The sequence below is a fragment of the Dermacentor albipictus genome, chromosome 2, assembly GCF_038994185.2.
Source record: "Dermacentor albipictus isolate Rhodes 1998 colony chromosome 2, USDA_Dalb.pri_finalv2, whole genome shotgun sequence".
Lineage (NCBI taxonomy): Eukaryota > Metazoa > Arthropoda > Arachnida > Ixodida > Ixodidae > Dermacentor > Dermacentor albipictus.
The window spans coordinates 205,808,582-205,827,473 of record NC_091822.1 but is presented as its reverse complement, the minus strand read 5'-3'; the positions used below and the strand labels follow the sequence as shown (position 1 = coordinate 205,827,473).

General features: G+C 48.8%; 1 protein-coding gene across 4 annotated transcripts in view; it reads right to left on the bottom strand.

The window, feature by feature from the left end:
- Positions 1–18,892, bottom strand: part of LOC135903397 (RNA-binding protein Musashi homolog Rbp6-like) — a 1,054,134-nt gene that overhangs the window by 136,859 nt on the left and 898,383 nt on the right. The window lies entirely within an intron of this gene.

Below are 18,892 nucleotides of genomic sequence, written 5' to 3'. Positions count from 1 at the left end.
ATTTGCAGGCTGCGCCACGAATGCAGTGCCGCTCTTCAATGAACGTCTTTGACCCCAGCTTGGGTAACTAGGTACGTGTCACAGAGAATGTGTCGCAATACAATCACAAAAAAGATTCCTTAACTTTATCCGTTGCTGAACGAAATCGAATCCACGTATCGAGAGCTCCACAAGCACAGCAACCCGACGCATTTGCAGGCTGCGCCACGAATGCAGTGCCGCTCTTCAATGAACGTCTTTGACCCCAGCTTGGGTAACTAGGTACGTGTCACAGAGAATGTGTCGCAATACAATGACAAAAAAGATCCCTTAACTTTATCCGTTGCTGAACGGAATCGAATCCACTTCACGAGAGCTCCTCAAGAAGAGCAACCCGGCGCATTTGTAGGCTGCGCCACGAATGCAGTGCCGCTCTTCAATGAACGTCTTTGACCCCAGCTTGGGTAACTAGGTACGTGTCACAGAGAATGTGTCGCAATACAATGACAAAAAAGATCCCTTAACTTTATCCGTTGCTGAACGGAATCGAATCCATGTCACGAGTGCTCCTCAAGCAAAGCAACCCGACGCATTTGCAGGCTGCGCCACGAATGCACTGCCGCTCTTCAATGAACGTCTTTGACCCCAGCTTGGGTAACTAGGTACGTGTCACAGAGAATTTGTCGCAATACAATGACAAAAAAGATCCCTTAACTTTATCCGTTGCTGAACGGAATCGAATCCACATCACGAGAGCTCCTCAAGCACAGCAACCCGACGCATTTGCAGGCTGCGCCACGAATGCAGTGCCGCTCTTCAATGAACGTCTTTGACCCCAGCTTGGGTAACTAGGTACGTGTCACAGAGAATGTGTCGCAATACAATGACAAAAAAGATCCCTTAACTTTATCCGATGCTGAACGGAATCGAATCCACGTATCGAGTGCTCCACAAGCACAGCAACCCGACGCATTTGCAGGCTGCGCCACGAATGCAGTGCCGCTCTTCAATGAACGTCTTTGACCCCAGCTTGGGTAACTAGGTACGTGTCACAGAGAATGTGTCGCAATACAATGACAAAAAAGATCCCTTAATTTTATCCGTTGCTGAACCGAATGGAATCCACGTCACGAGAGCTCCTCAAGTACAGCAACCCGACGCATTTGCAGGCTGCGCCACGAATGCAGTGCCGCTCTTCAATGAACGTCTTTGACCCCAGCTTGGGTAACTAGGTACGTGTCACAGAGAATGTGTCGCAATACAATCACAAAAAAGATTCCTTAACTTTATCCGTTGCTGAACGAAATCGAATCCACGTATCGAGAGCTCCACAAGCACAGCAACCCGACGCATTTGCAGGCTGCGCCACGAATGCAGTGCCGCTCTTCAATGAACGTCTTTGACCCCAGCTTGGGTAACTAGGTACGTGTCACAGAGAATGTGTCGCAATACAATGACAAAAAAGATCCCTTAACTTTATCCGTTGCTGAACGGAATCGAATCCACGTCACGAGAGCTCCTCAAGCAAAGCAACCCGACGCATTTGCAGGCTGCGCCACGAATGCAGTGCCGCTCTTCAATGAACGTCTTTGACCCCAGCTTGGGTAACTAGGTACGTGTCACAGAGAATGTGTCGCAATACAATGACAAAAAAGATCCCTTAACTTTATCCGTTGCTGAACGGAATCGAATCCACGTCACGAGAGCTCCTCAAGCACAGCAACCCGACGCATTTGCAGGCTGCGCCACGAATGCACTGCCGCTCTTCAATGAACGTCTTTGACCCCAGCTTGGGTAACTAGGTACGTGTCACAGAGAATTTGTCGCAATACAATGACAAAAAAGATCCCTTAACTTTATCCGTTGCTGAACGGAATCGAATCCACATCACGAGAGCTCCTCAAGCACAGCAACCCGACGCATTTGCAGGCTGCGCCACGAATGCAGTGCCGCTCTTCAATGAACGTCTTTGACCCCAGCTTGGGTAACTAGGTACGTGTCACAGAGAATGTGTCGCAATACAATGACAAAAAAGATCCCTTAACTTTATCCGATGCTGAACGGAATCGAATCCACGTATCGAGTGCTCCACAACCACAGCAACCCGACGCATTTGCAGGCTGCGCCACGAATGCAGTGCCGCTCTTCAATGAACGTCTTTGACCCCAGCTTGGGTAACTAGGTACGTGTCACAGAGAATGTGTCGCAATACAATGACAAAAAAGATCCCTTAATTTTATCCGTTGCTGAACCGAATGGAATCCACGTCACGAGAGCTCCTCAAGTACAGCAACCCGACGCATTTGCAGGCTGCGCCACGAATGCAGTGCCGCTCTTCAATGAACGTCTTTGACCCCAGCTTGGGTAACTAGGTACATGTCACAGAGAATGTGTCGCAATACAATGACAAAAAAGATCCCTTAACTTTATCCGATGCTGAACGGAATCGAATCCACGTATCGAGTGCTCCTCAAGCACAGCAACCCAACGCATTTGCAGGCTGCGCCACGAATGCAGTGCCGCTCTTCAATGAACGTCTTTGACCCCAGTTTGGGTAACTAGGTACGTGTCACAGAGAATGTGTCGCAATACAATGAAAAAAAAGATCCCTTAACTTTATCCGATGCTGAACGGAATCGAATCCACGTATCGAGTGCTCCTCAAGCAGAGCAACCCGACGCATTTGCAGGCTGCGCCACGAATGCAGTGCCGCTCTTCAATGAACGTCTTTGACCCCAGCTTGGGTAACTAGGTACGTGTCACAGACAATGTGTCGCAATACAATGACAAAAAAGATCCCTTAACTTTATCCGATGCTGAACGGAATCGAATCCACGTATCGAGTGCTCCTCAAGCACAGCAACCCAACGCATTTGCAGGCTGCGCCACGAATGCAGTGCCGCTCTTCAATGAACGTCTTTGACCCCAGCTTGGGTAACTAGGTACGTGTCACAGAGAATGTGTCGCAATACAATGACAAAAAGATCCCTTAACTTTATCCGATGCTGAACGGAATCGAATCCACGTCACGAGAGCTCCTCAAGCAGAGCAACCCGACGCATTTGCAGGCTGCGCCACGAATGCAGTGCCGCTCTTCAATGAACGTCTTTGACCCCAGCTTGGGTAACTAGGTACGTGTCACAGAGAATGTGTCGCAATACAATGAAAAAAAGATCCCTTAACTTTATCCTATGCTGAACGGAATCGAATCCACTTCACGAGAGCTCCTCAAGAAGAGCAACCCGGCGCATTTGTAGGCTGCGCCACGAATGCAGTGCCGCTCTTCAATGAACGTCTTTGACCCCAGCTTGGGTAACTAGGTACGTGTCACAGAGAATGTGTCGCAATACAATGACAAAAAAGATCCCTTAACTTTATCCGTTGCTGAACGGAATCGAATCCATGTCACGAGAACTCCTCAAGCACAGCAACCCGACGCATTTGCAGGCTGCGCCACGAATGCAGTGCCGCTCTTCAATGAACGTCTTTGACCCCAGCTTGGGTAACTAGGTACGTGTCACAGAGAATGTGTCGCAATACAATCACAAAAAAGATTCCTTAACTTTATCCGTTGCTGAACGAAATCGAATCCACGTATCGAGAGCTCCACAAGCACAGCAACCCGACGCATTTGCAGGCTGCGCCACGAATGCAGTGCCGCTCTTCAATGAACGTCTTTGACCCCAGCTTGGGTAACTAGGTACGTGTCACAGAGAATGTGTCGCAATACAATGACAAAAAAGATCCCTTAACTTTATCCGTTGCTGAACGGAATCGAATCCACGTCACGAGAGCTCCTCAAGCAAAGCAACCCGACGCATTTGCAGGCTGCGCCACGAATGCAGTACCGCTCTTCAATGAACGTCTTTGACCCCAGCTTGGGTAACTAGGTACGTGTCACAGAGAATGTGTCGCAATACAATGACAAAAAAGATCCCTTAACTTTATCCGATGCTGAACGGAATCGAATCCACGTATCGAGTGCTCCTCAAGCACAGCAACCCGACGCATTTGCAGGCTGCGCCACGAATGCAGTGCCGCTCTTCAATGAACGTCTTTGACCCCAGCTTGGGTAACTAGGTACGTGTCACAGAGAATGTGTCGCAATACAATGAAAAAAAAGATCCCTTAACTTTATCCGATGCTGAACGGAATCGAATCCACGTATCGAGTGCTCCTCAAGCACAGCAACCCAACGCATTTGCAGGCTGCGCCACGAATGCAGTGCCGTTCTTCAATGAACGTCTTTGACCCCAGCTTGGGTAACTAGGTACGTGTCACAGAGAATGTGTCGGAATACAATGAAAAAAAAGATCCCTTAACTTTATCCGATGCTGAACGGAATCGAAACCACGTCACGAGAGCTCCTCAAGCAGAGCAACCCGACGCATTTGCAGGCTGCGCCACGAATGCAGTGCCGTTCTTCAATGAACGTCTTTGACCCCAGCTTGGGTAACTAGGTACGTGTCACAGAGAATGTGTCGCAATACAATGAAAAAAAAGATCCCTTAACTTTATGCGATGCTGAACGGAATGGAATCCACGTCACGAGAGCTCCTCAAGTACAGCAACCCGACGCATTTGAGGCTGCGCCACGAATGCAGTGCCGCTCTTCAATGAACGTCTTTGACCCCAGCTTGGGTAACTAGGTACGTGTCACAGAGAATGTGTCGCAATACAATGACAAAAAAGATCCCTTAACTTTATCCGATGCTGAACGGAATGGAATCCACGTCACGAGAGCTCCTCAAGTACAGCAACCCGACGCATTTGAGGCTGCGCCACGAATGCAGTGCCGCTCTTCAATGAACGTCTTTGACCCCAGCTTGGGTAACTAGGTACGTGTCACAGAGAATGTGTCGCAATACAATGACAAAAAAGATCCCTTAACTTTATCCGATGCTGAACGGAATGGAATCCACGTCACGAGAGCTCCTCAAGCAGAGCAACCCGACGCATTTGCAGGCTGCGCCACTAATGCAGTGCCGTTCTTCAATGAACGTCTTTGACCCCAGCTTGGGTAACTAGGTACGTGTCACAGAGAATGTGTCGCAATACAATGAAAAAAAAAGATCCCTTAACTTTATCCGATGCTGAACGGAATCGAATCCACGTATCGAGTGCTCCTCAAGCAGAGCAACCCGACGCATTTGCAGGCTGCGCCACGAATGCAGTGCCGCTCTTCAATGAACGTCTTTGACCCCAGCTTGGGTAACTAGGTACGTGTCACAGAGAATGTGTCGCAATACAATGAAAAAAAAGATCCCTTAACTTTATCCGATGCTGAACGGAACCGAATCCACGTCACGAGAGCTCCTCAAGCAGAGCAACCCGACGCATTTGCAGGCTGCGCCACGAATGCAGTGCCGCTCTTCAATGAACTTCTTTGACCCCAGCTTGGGTAACTAGGTACGTGTCACAGAGAATGTGTCGCAATACAATGACAAAAAAGATCCCTTAACTTTATCCGATGCTGAACGGAATCGAATCCACGTATCGAGTGCTCCTCAAGCACAGCAACCCGACGCATTTGCAGGCTGCGCCACGAATGCAGTGCCGCTCTTCAATGAACGTCTTTGACCCCAGCTTGGGTAACTAGGTACGTGTCACAGAGAATGTGTCGCAATACAATGACAAAAAAGATCCCTTAACTTTATCCGTTGCTGAACGAAATCGAATCCACGTATCGAGAGCTCCACAAGCACAGCAACCCGACGCATTTGCAGGCTGCGCCACGAATGCAGTGCCGCTCTTCAATGAACGTCTTTGACCCCAGCTTGGGTAACTAGGTACGTGTCACAGAGAATGTGTCGCAATGCAATGACAAAAAAGATCCCTTAACTTTATCCGATGCTGAACGGAATCGAATCCACGTCACGAGAACTCCTCAAGCAGAGCAACCCGACGCATTTGCAGGCTGCGCCACGAATGCAGTGCCGCTCTTCGATGAACGTCCCGCCAACTTGGGCCACTTCGGTGCGGAAAGCGAGGGAATAGTGATCCGCGTTCGCAGGCACCGTTGCGCCACGCTTCTCGTCTAGGAGGCCACGCGCAGATTTCGCGGCAGCGCCACCGGATGGCGCAGCGTGTCCAGTGCGAGCTCCGTTGTTGCACCACGCGTTCCTAAGCGTTCGCCCGCGGCAGTTGGCCGTGCCCTTCGGAGGTCACGCGCAGGCTCTGCGGCGGCGCTAGATGGCACCAAGTGTTTCTTAGGGAAGCGGGGAAGAGGACTCTCGCTTCAGCACACGCCTCATACATAATTACGTCTCGATGGTGGCATACGTTGTATCAATATAATGATTCAATCCTAAACGTCTACCGTCATCGTGAGATGGGTCCTGCCGAATGTCTTTGAATAAGCTGTTGCTGTGGGACGCGACGCACACGTCAATCATGCCACACTGCACAAGCAAAAGCGACGGAAGCAACGCGCGCGCAGCGCTATTGAACCGCTTTCTCGAAAGTCTATAATCTGGCAAAGAGGTATTATCTACAACAGCGAAATAGACCACTGCGTCATGCCCTGCTATTCTGCTTTTTCCCTTCCACGTTCGGGGCATATGCGAAGCCATCGCCGCCCCTCCCGCCCCCCTGAGTGTTTCAAGAAACCAGAAGCGCTGTCAGACGCTGCCGGTATGCTCGGTGCAGCAAGACACAGCTGCCGGAGGTTTCTCTTCATTGCCACAGAAGATAGTTGTGGAGCTGCCACAGGGAGAATGGCAACGTTGACGACTGACTGTTCAGTGGTTGAATAATGGGCAGCGCATAGGGGACCATTGTTCGAACCTGCCCAGAGGGTAACGATGTTAAGGAGGCCCTGAACGAGTAGAGATAGGAACATACCTGCCGCAATGTGTCTGGTAGTAAGAAGCAAGGGATGCTTCACACTAAGAAACAAAACAACAACGAAAAAGAAAAGAAAAAGACGGGAGAAGAAAGAAGAAGGCTTCGGGTGTACTACTTTTACTTAGGCTGCACAAGCGCTTATGTCACGTTGTTTACGAACGCCTACATGGCCGCACTGCGAATGCGAGTTTGGACGGCGCAGGCACAAATAAAGGACCGGCGACGAGTGCAAAAAAAAATAATAATGCTCGTTTAAAGAAAAGAAAGAAATAAGAAATAGCCGCAGCCAACTGCACATAATTAGTGCGGCCATGCAGAATTGAAAAAAAAAGATAAGAGCTACTGCAATAGGAGACATTGGCTACTCACTGTTGTCCACTCCAGAGTCCGGGCAATCGGCTCCAGCCATCCCCATGACTACGCGTTTAGAGAGGCATGCTTTTGCATGCGATGTATTCTCGCATTATTGTTATTATTATTATTATTATTATTATTATTATTATTTTGTTTTTGTCCAGTAAGAGAAGAGGCGTGGTCGTTGGGTTGCTTGGAACAGCGTTTTTGAGGAAATAAGGTGCGAGTCCCCTTTGAGGTCTGTGAAGTTTGAGCGAATATAGGAAACAATGCCTTACCGCACGGGAACTAAGAGACTAGAACAGAAGGATTATGCATTTGCAAAAAAAAAGGAGACTTGAATAAAGAGAAACGAGGAAGAAGATAAAAGGTTGGAAAATTAATCCTTCATAACCAGACACGCAGCAGCGCACTGCGACAGGGACCGGGAAGACACAGCGCTGTGGCCGTGTCCGCTCGGCCCCTGTCGTTTGGCGCTGCTGCGTGTCTGTTACGAACCCAGACCAACTTGCCCGGCAGCGTGCCCTAGCAAATTGGAAATACTACTGAAAATTTGATGCGTACGACAACGATACGCAAGCTTCCTGTGATAAGACATTGCTTTAATAGAAAGAAAACAAACAGAAAGGCTCCATACAAAAAAAGTAAATTAATGGCCTTTAAGTACGTGGAGTAGAGCTGAATTCCTGACACCTGTAATGTTTAGATATCTCATGGTGAGTGTTATTTTAGAACCTGACTCTCACGTACGAATGCTTATTGCCATGGCAAGCTTCTGACTATATATCAGCTTCTTTTGTAGTTCTTGCTCTTGCGAAGAACAACATCGGCTTTTCTTTAGGTGCTATCACCTTTACAAATTTTCAGCAATATCTGAGAACGGCAGCGTTACGAAAACAGTGACGTTGCCGCGAATATGGAACCTGATTCAATGCAAGGCTTTGTGCCCCCATTAAGAGATACTGCATTGAAAAAAAAATAATCCCTACGAACATGGCAAACGAGTTCTGGGAGAACACTGTGAACTGCGGTAAAAGCAGCACGTGCCTGGCAAAGCGGAGTTAAACCTACTTGCGTGAGCTACGTGAGGAAGTCCACTGCTTCGTCTCACACGCCTGGGAACAGGTTTTATAGATAGGTTATTACTTGAGGGCTACCTTGGAAAAGTAAAATGTCCTTGAGCATATCGAGCACCGGGATGCGCGAAATAATCGTTCGTTGACTCTCGCTTGGGAAGTTCACCTCATATAGAGGGCGCCACTGATTTATTCTACAGGCTAAGCAGCCGCAAAGACAAAAGATCACAGCAAGTTTCGCGTCTAAATGTGAATGAGAAACTCGCATGCAAATAAGTACATTGAAAAATCGACTGGATGGGGTTGAGTTATTTTGAGTTATTGAGTTATTTTTACTGGGGACGGGCCAAGCAACTGGTTAATACTATGCCAAAAACCATCTGCATTGGACGAGTACGATTGCTATTTTTATTTCTCCGGAATCGGTACCGAGCGCCACGACTCAGGTTTGCCTCATCCAGATAAAAAGGGGAAAAAGAAACTAACGCTGAATGCTTATTTCGGTTGGCATGCCAATGAATATGTTAACAAAGCAGAAAGAAACAATAAATTATCGGGAATCCGCCAGCGTAATTGTTGTACAGCAATTTATTTAAAAGAAACGAGTGACAATCTGAGTCGGCAAGCATGGAATCACACCCTGGCTCTATCTTGCCGCAAATGGACAAAAAATAAGCGCACAGGAAGAAGCACACGAACAGCCGTAAAAAGACGCAGGACGGGTGCTGCGTCTCTCTCGGCTGTTCGTGTGCGTATTCGTGTGTGCACTTATTTTCCGTCGATCTGCTACGCACCATGCAGCCCCGTCTGCAGTTGATGTTAAACCATCTTGCCGCAAGCGGGGGTAAAGAAAAACGCAAAAATAAATGGGTTAGAGCGCGACGACGCGTTTCCGGGATGCGAAGAAGGGAGAGCAGACACACGTGCAAGGAGACAGTGTGAAAAAAAAAGAGAATACTGTACTACGGAAAAACGGGGCAGTCACTGCGAGCACGTTGCAAGACGAGAAAAGAAAGAGCCTGTTTACACGAAGGCTGAACGACAAAATTTGGCCTAGACTGAAAGCGCGAGGCAGAAACTGCCAAGACCGGCACGTCTCGTAATCTTTTTCTGCAGCTGAGCGCATGCAAGGAGGCGAATTCTTCGCTGGTTGGAGTGGCTGGGATGTCGCACTTTCTATCTGCGATTCTCGATATTTCTCACAGTATGTTTTGAGCAGAGAGCATGCGGCTCTAGGAAGGCAACTGAAAATGCGGGAAAGTGAAAATAAATGTTGATAAAAAAAAAAACGAAGCGTGTCAGGATGGAAGGCGGGGAAAGGTGCGCGAATTACCAAGTTCAGAAAGCAAGACGACCAGAGGAACAAAATAAAATTAAAAATAAATTGGCAAATGAAAAAGAAATATGTACATGTGCGAGGCTACAAAAGAAATATACACGGACCAAGCAGCACGAGAACTGAGACGTATATTTGGCCACAAAATATTACGGGCCGTGAAATGCCAGGCTGCGCTGTGAGGCCGCAGCCTCACAACGTAGCCTGACATTTGCATTTCGGGCCTCGACTGGACTATGCTAACAACTTTGTCGTATACTCTTTTACTGGCTACTGCTACAGGCTCCTTGGGAATTGAACGTTTTCTGAAATCCCGTGGTCTGTAATCTTTTCTGGCCGGGTGTACATAAAAAAAAACCGAAAAAACCAGAATCTGCGGACTGGAGCCTAATCACACAATAACAATGCTATAGATCCCGGAAGAAATAAGAAAGGGCTTTCTGTTTTTGATGCAACTACTGATCAAGCTCATCATGCCCTCCTTAGTTTTCCATAAGAAACTAGCTAGTTGGTTAGCGAGTGACAAGACTTGGGAAATAATTGCTTCTATTTTTCAACATTGCTTTAGTAGCGCGACCTGCAGTGACTAGCCTACTATATTTTGTGTCATTGTTTCGCTTTATTTTTTGGCATTTGACATGCGCTTCTTTGTTTCCTTTACTTTCTTTCTATCTTTTATGTCTCTGAAGAGTAGGCAGGCGTTGTGCTCACGATCCGATGTCAGTTGCCAGCCTGCTTTCTCTTTTGCTCTATTTTAAGTGTACATATGCATTTACACCAAAGAATAAATAATCCGCGCTTTATTCTTGTTTATCCGTACAGGAAGCGTTCGCCCCAATTTCCCTCGCTTTAACGCGCGCAGAACAGGATCTACGAGGATCTACGAGGCGCCGTCACCACCACTACTGCGCACAAGCCAACGCGACGGCGCTCTTTCGCAGCTCCAGCTACGGTCACTACACCAACACAAGCACGCACCGACCGACGACAACACTACAGCGTCTAACGTCGGGTTCTGTTGTCGGCATATACACGCTAGACTCAACACGTTCGCGGTGTTCCGAGAGCTACGCAACAACACACAGTGCGCGACTAACTTGGCAAATCGTGTTGCACATTTGGACGCTCGAAGGCGTTCAAACAGATTCAAACAGAGACTGTGCTCAGCAAACAGTAGAGAGCAAATGCATACACGCATGGTGAAAGTGCCAATTTTACGGTGAGTCGAAAAAAAAGAAAGACTTGGCGATCGTCGGCGTCATTAGGTGATTAAAGCACAAGAAAGGTGGAATATATTACAGAGTAGGCCACATTTAGTTTTCTTCGCAATAGGTTATTGTTTTGTGTTGAAGGCTACGCTGCGGTCAGATTCAGTAACGGAGACCAATTAAAATCTGGCGCGCTTGTTATGCCAGCAGCTCTACGGAAGACAGCGGCGCGAATAAGCAGAGAGGCGAAAAAAAACGGGGGGTGCATTTGCTCACTACTCATTCCCAAAGTGATGTAGGCAAGCTGACAGTGAGCGAAAGTGTTTTCACTGCTGGGAAACAGCGGCCACCTGCTACTGTTATACACTGCGGCGAAGTCGACAATAAGATGTGTGCATAGCCGACAACACGGTACAGAGCACGTGACGAAGCAGCAGCAACTACAGCACAGTGTCATCGCACATAGCAGGCTTGTGCAGCGACCCTTCCTCCACCGCTACGGCAGCCTACAGGTGGAAGCGGCCAGAGCCGTGCGCCACCTATCGGCGACGGCCGTCTCCCGAGGCAAACCATTCTAGTGGGTCATGTTGGCAACAGACACAATGTGAGATGCACGGGACACACACACGACAACCACAAAGCTAGGCATAGCAGAGTTGAACAGACACGGCTACCAAACACATTTCGGCCCCACACATGTTGTCAATGGTCTGGATGGTTTAAGCGCTCCTTCGCGCGCTTCTGCAATCACGTGAACAATCTCGCCTACTGTGGCAGAAACGTTGCGCGTGACGCCACGGCAAAGCTCGCTTTCGTAATTTGAGTGCCGGATGCAAGGAAGGTGCGTTTCGCAAGGCAAGGAGACGCTGCTGCAATTCTCAAAGCGATGCACACAATTCAGTCTCGCTTGCAAAGCGATCTTTGCCACCAAGAATGCCTGAACTGTACAAGGGTTTGTTAATTTTTGAAACTACATTTATAGATGACAAAACTAAATACGCAAGCGAACATTGCCATTTAGCCAATAAATAGTGAGGAATTATGTTTTCTCAAGTGTTTCATGTTTTGAATCATTGATTTCTCATAACTGTCAGATAAGCATTCGCTCCGGCAACATTCTTGAACCGATTTCAAGGAACAATATAAATATTTAGGGGGTCTTCAATATGCACAATTTTCAAGCCGAAGGGGACGCGAAGCAGATGCCATGAAAGGCACCGTGTGCATTTGCAGGCCCGTTCAAGCAGTGTGAGCCGGTTAGACTTGAGTGTTAATCGGAAGCAGAGAGACGCGTGTTATGGCACCGCCCAACCAGCTCTCAGGGACGCTCGCCAAGAAACATGCTTTCCTGCTTTGCTGTGAGACACAAGCAACGTTCACAACACTCGGAGGAGAGGCTCTCTCCTCTCACTAAAATCTACAGGCGGGCACTGGGACCATGCGAGGCTGCGTCAGCAAGCACCGCGAGCGCCCTCCAGAGCTCTTTCCACCATAGCGCGGGTGTTCATTGCAGTCTCGCATGATTTATTTATCACGTCGCTTGACTGATACTGGAAGCGAGCCGATGACCAGAAGGTAACCACCAGAAGAGCTCTGGAGAAAGGCCCGCGGTTCACAAATAATTGCCGTCGCAGAACTACGTGTACAGCACTCGCGACTACAACAGAAAAGCGTACACAGGTCGAGGCTCACTCCGTCTCTTGTCACGACAGACAGACAGAACTGCGCGACAGAGAAAGAACGCGGGTACAGGCAACACGAGGAGCAGCAGGCGAGGCTGCGCCGACCAGAGTCACGCAAGCAGAAACGTTCGCTACTGCGGAAGGACTCTGGCCGGGCAGCTGAGTCTACACACTACGAACACAAGGAAGTTAGTCCCCGGCGAGCGCCAGGGCGTGCCATTCTACGATGCCGCGAGCCCCGACCCGAGACAGACTACTTCAAAACGACAAAGGGACACAAACCTGGTGTAGAAAAATAATAAACGGCTTTATGGCAGCATCACCTCTTGCACTTGACAGCCCGTAAGGGACAGTGCGAAACAACCCCACTCAGCGAAAGAGAGTGGAATTTCACTGCGTGCAGCTTTCGCATCGTCTGCTCACTGATCCGTGCCAAAAAGCTCACGACTTGCAACGTTAAGGCTCGTTGAGATCAAAGAATCGAGCGGTACACAGATACTTGGCTGTGAAGCGCGAGAAACATCATGCGGAAGCTCATATTTAGGGTGTGCGAATAGTGATTTTTCAGGCCGAATCAAATGCGATTCGAATAAAGCCAGAAACGAAGCGAGCCGGATCGAATAACTTTCGAAGTGATTTAGAATGAGAAACAGTAGTCATCAGCATTAATATGAAACGACGTTCATATCATAGTATTTACATTGTTATCATCATAAAGTAGAACGTTACGAGGCATTGTTTGTCGTGATGGAGCATTGGGAACACGCGGAAATGTCGCGGTTCAGAAGCCCCTGAGTTTATGTACAGTGACACTCGCGTTTTATGCCTACCGTTTATTGTGGTAGCTGGAAAATGTCCAATATGCTAGATGTAGCTAGATGGAAAATGTCCAATATGTGCATGCCCTTGCGCTAGCTGCATAGTGCAAGTGTGTGAAGCCGCAGAAATAACAGTGAAGGACAAGAAAAACAAAAAACAAAGTGAGACAAGTTTGTTTGAAGAAAACATCTAGCGAATAAAGAGACATACGCATCGGTAAAAAGGAAGAACGCTTTGAGATTGCACGCTGAAGCGCACTGCAGCAGCTGTCACGACAACCGAGGCGTCCGTGTATTGTGTTGTGTGACTGAGCCAGCGCGGCGAGCAAGAGGAGCTTGGCGTGATTGTGGCGGCTCCGCCACGCGACGCTAGCGTTTTTCCGAACGAGTTCAATACTTCGATACGGGTTACGAAGCCACACTCGCGAAAACAAAACATGCGGCGGCGAGAGTGACACACCCCCGGGCAGCGACAGCCCAATCGAAACACGAGGCGCATGCACCCAGCTCGGGCTGCGCTCGGGAGTCCCAATATGGGAAAGCAAAAGGAGATATTCAGACAAGCTTCTTATGCTCCAATTTCGCCGCGCCACACCTGGCTTTGTACGTCGCTTATGCCGGAGGCATCTTCGCAGTTCGCCTTCCAGCACGCGCCAGAGAAATCAAAAGTAAACAAAACAAAGGCAGGTGGCACCAGAATCGCATATTGACATCGTTCGGTCTCCGATCTCACTCGGCTGTGCCGCTTCTCGGCGCACGACGCTTTTGCTTTGAAGGGACACTAGAGGGAAACATTAATTCGAGCGAGATGGACAGATTATTCGTCTATCATCACTTTCTTTGTGCCAACTGGTTGCGTGGCCGCACAAACTTCCGCTCCTCCGCCCGCTCCAAATGAACGAGCACATGTAATCTCCGCGTCCTCTATGGCGCTCTCTCAGCCTGTCTTGTCGTCACGGGAGAGGTCCGCAACAGGCGGCGCTAATGCAGCCTTTCCGATTTCGTCATTTCTTTTGCTTACAAAAAAAATATTGTTTCCTCGCTACGAATGAGCAGTTAGTTACTACATAAGCCTAACCTTCCTATATAGTTGGACCTAACGTTTCCCTCTAAGGTCCCTTTAACAGAACAATCTGGTTGCCGATGACGCTCGGCGTGTTGTGTGTCCCTGCTCTGCGCATGCATGAAACAAGCGTATCCTTCCGCAAAGCGCGCTTCGCCGCAGTTACAAAAGTGCCGAGGCGCGGTAGACGACCACGGTAGTGGCAGATGAACCCGACAGCTGCTACGAGCCTGCGCGTGCTCGCGACGACCTCCTTCCACGCGCCAAAAAGGGCAAAGCGAAAGGGAACAGTGAGTTGCAACGTACGTCTTGCGGTAATATACCTCCTGCAGCAAATAACGTGCTTACGTTTTCTGTTGCGCAGCTTCAACAAACGCGAATGTGGCCGTGGGACCAATTTGTCAAGCGCATTCGCCGCTTGCGCAGTTTTCCTTTCATTGCCACAGAACATAGCTCGCGAGCACAGATGATTGTAATAATGATAATAATGATAGTTACCATTATTAAATCGCTGTTGTTCTTGGGCACTCTAAATAAGTTATTATTATTATTATACAAGAAGGCAGAATCCTCACAACAAACCCGGAAAACTATCAATACACGAGGTTTAAGCACCCCCTGATACGCAATAGTGTTGAGCCCTGAAGCACCGACAAGTTATTGCCTCGTCTATATGCAAGCCGACCAACAGCGTGCACGGCCGCCGTTGCTGCTAAGTGCGTGTCGTGCGGAGTGCCGTGTTTGTGACGTGACCCCCGCGCATTCCGAAACGAGGAATGCGCGGGCGGCGCTCGATCCCGCGCTCCCGCCGCGGGGGCGGCGCGCGGTTCGGGCACAGAGAGCTGCTCGACGCCTTAGCTTCCGGACAGTTCTTTATTTCTCAAGAGACGGTGCAGGAACAAATCGTGGCTCGCGTGCTCTGGGTTTCTCAGCTCTTTAAAGACAACGTAAAAAATATTCTCTGAAAGGACAGAAAAAACAAATGGAGAGAAATGCGGAATAAAGCCTTGAAAAATAAAGCGCCACTGCTTATTCATAGTTTTTCATTTTCTTCCCCGGATACGTGCTCATGTACATCCACGCACTCTTTAAATACACAGGTGGAAAAAAAAAACACAAATTAACTCGTAACACTCGCGCCGCGCACAAGTGAGTCAGTTTCGTCGATATTTACAAAAAAAGATGACAGGCCGCCGTGACTCGTCGCGTGCATAAACAAACACGCACAAGCAAGAAGGGAGAACACAATTATCAAAATAATAAACACCCAAGGGCAATAACAAAAAGAAACATGTGTGAAGGTTTGGTAATAGTAACCTCGCATCGAATAGACCAGTTTCGCAGCACCTTTCGCCGGTGTGAAACGTGGTCTCACCACCCTCTCTCTCGATACACGTGCGCGTTCGCAGAAGATGGCGTTCTTCCGTGGTGACAAACGCCGGCTTTCGTTTGCTTCTTGACACAAGCCTATTTAGCGCCAGCAAACACGGACGGAAGGAGGACGACACCACAATGCGCTAACTTCAACAACTTGATTTTCAGGAAATACACCTATATAACCCATGCACAGCGGCGCCACCTCATCCAAATCTTAACCATCTTAAAAAGCCGTCTCCTTATCCAACAAGTCGACCGAAGGGGCACTAACACACGTATCACTTTTCCGCCTGATAGCCTGAGCCTCAATAATCTCTCGCACATCTTTATCTTTGTGCTTCGCAAGAACGCGGCAGGATCCATACACCGGTGCACAGCCGCATTCCTGACGTATTTTTTTCCCACAGGACAGCGGAAGCTCATATACAACAGCTTCTACGCAACCCATTGGCGCTTTTCGATGATTCGTAGAGCACCCGGCAGCTGGCTTATACGGTACGGATACGTTAATCGACGTATTTTTGCCAGCTTTTCTGATGGTGAAAAGATCACTTTTGTGTCCACCCGACTAGCCATTTTCTTAAGATTATGTGCCGTTCTATGCAGGTACCGCTACCTTCCTTCTGCGTTCCGTTCGTTCATTTGCCGCGCCGCGAATTGTGACCTGCACCGTTTTAGCAGCCCTTCTAGGACCGAAACTTGCACTCACTCCGGAAACCCTGCTGCTGATAACCTTCCCGACTGATCCATAAAACTCGCATAGATCTTATGGTGGCAAGACTTCTTTAAAGCATTTCCAAAGCATAAGCTGGCAATGCTCCTCTTGACGAGCTTCGAGTGGGCTGACCGATACGAGAACAGGGGCTTATTAGCTCTAGGGTTATAGTCCCAACACGTGTGCCGTTCCTTGAACTCCAGCTGAACATCTAGGAAACGCAGTACGTTATCGGTGGGCTCTTCAATCGTGAGAGTAAGAGGGCTAAGGCCTGCAGAAAAAACTTCGTAAAGCTTCCCTACTGTAACGGAACGCAGAAGGAAGGTAGCGGTAGTGCCCTACCTGCATAGAACGGCACATAATCTTAAGAAAATGGCTAGTCGGGTGGACACAAAAGTGATCTTTTCACCATCAGAAAAGCTGGCAAAAATACGTCGATTAACGTACCCGTACCGTATAAGCCAGCTGCCGGGTGCTCTACGAATCATCGAAAAGCGCCAATGGGTTGCGTAGAAGCTGTTGTATATGAGCTTCCGCTGTCCTGTGGGAAAAAAATACGTCAGGAATGCGGCTGTGCACCGGTGTATGGATCCTGCCGCGTTCTTGCGAAGCACAAAGATAAAGATGTGCGAGAGATTATTGAGGCTCAGGCTATCAGGCGGAAAAGTGATACGTGTGTTAGTGCCCCTTCGGTCGACTTGTTGGATAAGGAGACGGCTTTTTAAGATGGTTAAGATTTGGATGAGGTGGCGCCGCTGTGCATGGGTTATATAGGTGTATTTCCTGAAAATCAAGTTGTTGAAGTTAGCGCATTGTGGTGTCGTCCTCCTTCCGTCCGTGTTTGCTGGCGCTAAATATACTTTCACTTTACCAACACGCCCAACAAATGGCAATTGTCAACACAAGTTCCACGTCCATTTTTTGGTCATCAAGAAGCGACGGGTTTGTGAATGACAGAGATTTGTCGGTCAGACATGCTGCAAGGACATAGCGCAAATAAAACACAGAATCAGAATGGACACGCACCAAGGTGTCGTGCCCTTCCCCAGTTCGTGTTTAATTTGCGCTATACATTGGAATATGATGGGTTTGTGTTTCCAGATGAGTATTTCTGCCTTGGCTCTTTGGTATGCTTCTTCGTACGTTCTCTGATATCCGGATCATTTTCACTAAGAAAATAGTCTGACAACGGCCCAGAACAGGGTGGTGAGACAAAAGAACACCTACGTGTCTTGGAAGCACACACCTTCTCGTCGCAACAGAACAAGGACAAAAATACGAGGAAGGTAATACAAGACCAGAGAGTGCACGCAGAGTGCAATAAAGGTGCTTTCGAATGAGTGCGCACAGCGCTCGCTGAAATTGGTCCATTCGAGCGCTCACTCTTTGTCGCACATTCACGACAGTCGAAATACGTACAAAAACAGAAACAGGAAACAAATTTAAAAACACCCTCCTAAGACATCTGTGCACTACAACTACCTACCGTCTAGCAGTACACGCGAAAAGACAAGGCGAGCGTCGCAGCGCCAATACAATGGCGAGCAGTATGCAAGGTCACGCCGACGCTACGAAGGCAGTGCCCCAATGGTGCTAAACAATGGCTACAACGCTGGTTGGAAATGAAGATTCACGGCAGACATTCTCCGCCTGAGCAAAGAGTTGATTCTTTCGGATCACCCCACAAACCTGCTATGCCTAGTTTTGCGGCACAATTGTGCAGGAAGGGCCGGGGATAGACAACAGTGGTTGCAGTCACCGGCGACCACTTACCGGGCCTTGCGTGGCCGAGATGCCAAATTGGGCTGCCCCCTTTGCGCGGGTGTTCCTTCCTACGAAGGCTGTGGAAGGTACACGTTGCCACTGATTGACATCGTGCAAGGGTAGGCGCATTACATAGGGCTTATCGTTGCTCTACACGCAGACCTGCAGCAAGGCGCGTGTCTGACCAAACGTTAGGCGGAAACTAGAGCGAATTACGCAAGGCCCGGCAAGGTTGCACAAAAGCTTCGCCATCAACCTCTGAATAATACCGCCATGTTGAGGTGGCAACTAAAGGCAAGGAATGACATGGAACAATCGGCTTTTGTGCAGAGAGGCGACAACACTGGATCCTCTGCTTCGCAATGGTTGGCTGGTTTGTTTGTTTTTTTTTTGTCAAAACAGATAGGGAACGTGCTGTGCGGAAAGTGTGAACCAGCACGTGGTGAAATTTCGAGAGGACTCCCGTGAGCACGCCTACATGCGGGAGGCGAAAAATTTCGGATGCCGCGGCGGGGAGCAAGCGACGCGTCCACCCAACTGCGGTAACGTGGCCGAACCATCGCGATGGCGCGCGGCTGGCAACCGGCGTGCACTGAACCCTGTGATGGCGCCTCTCCGCAGGTTCGAATGAGTTCGCTTACGGCGGCCTCGGACGAGAAACACATTAACAATAC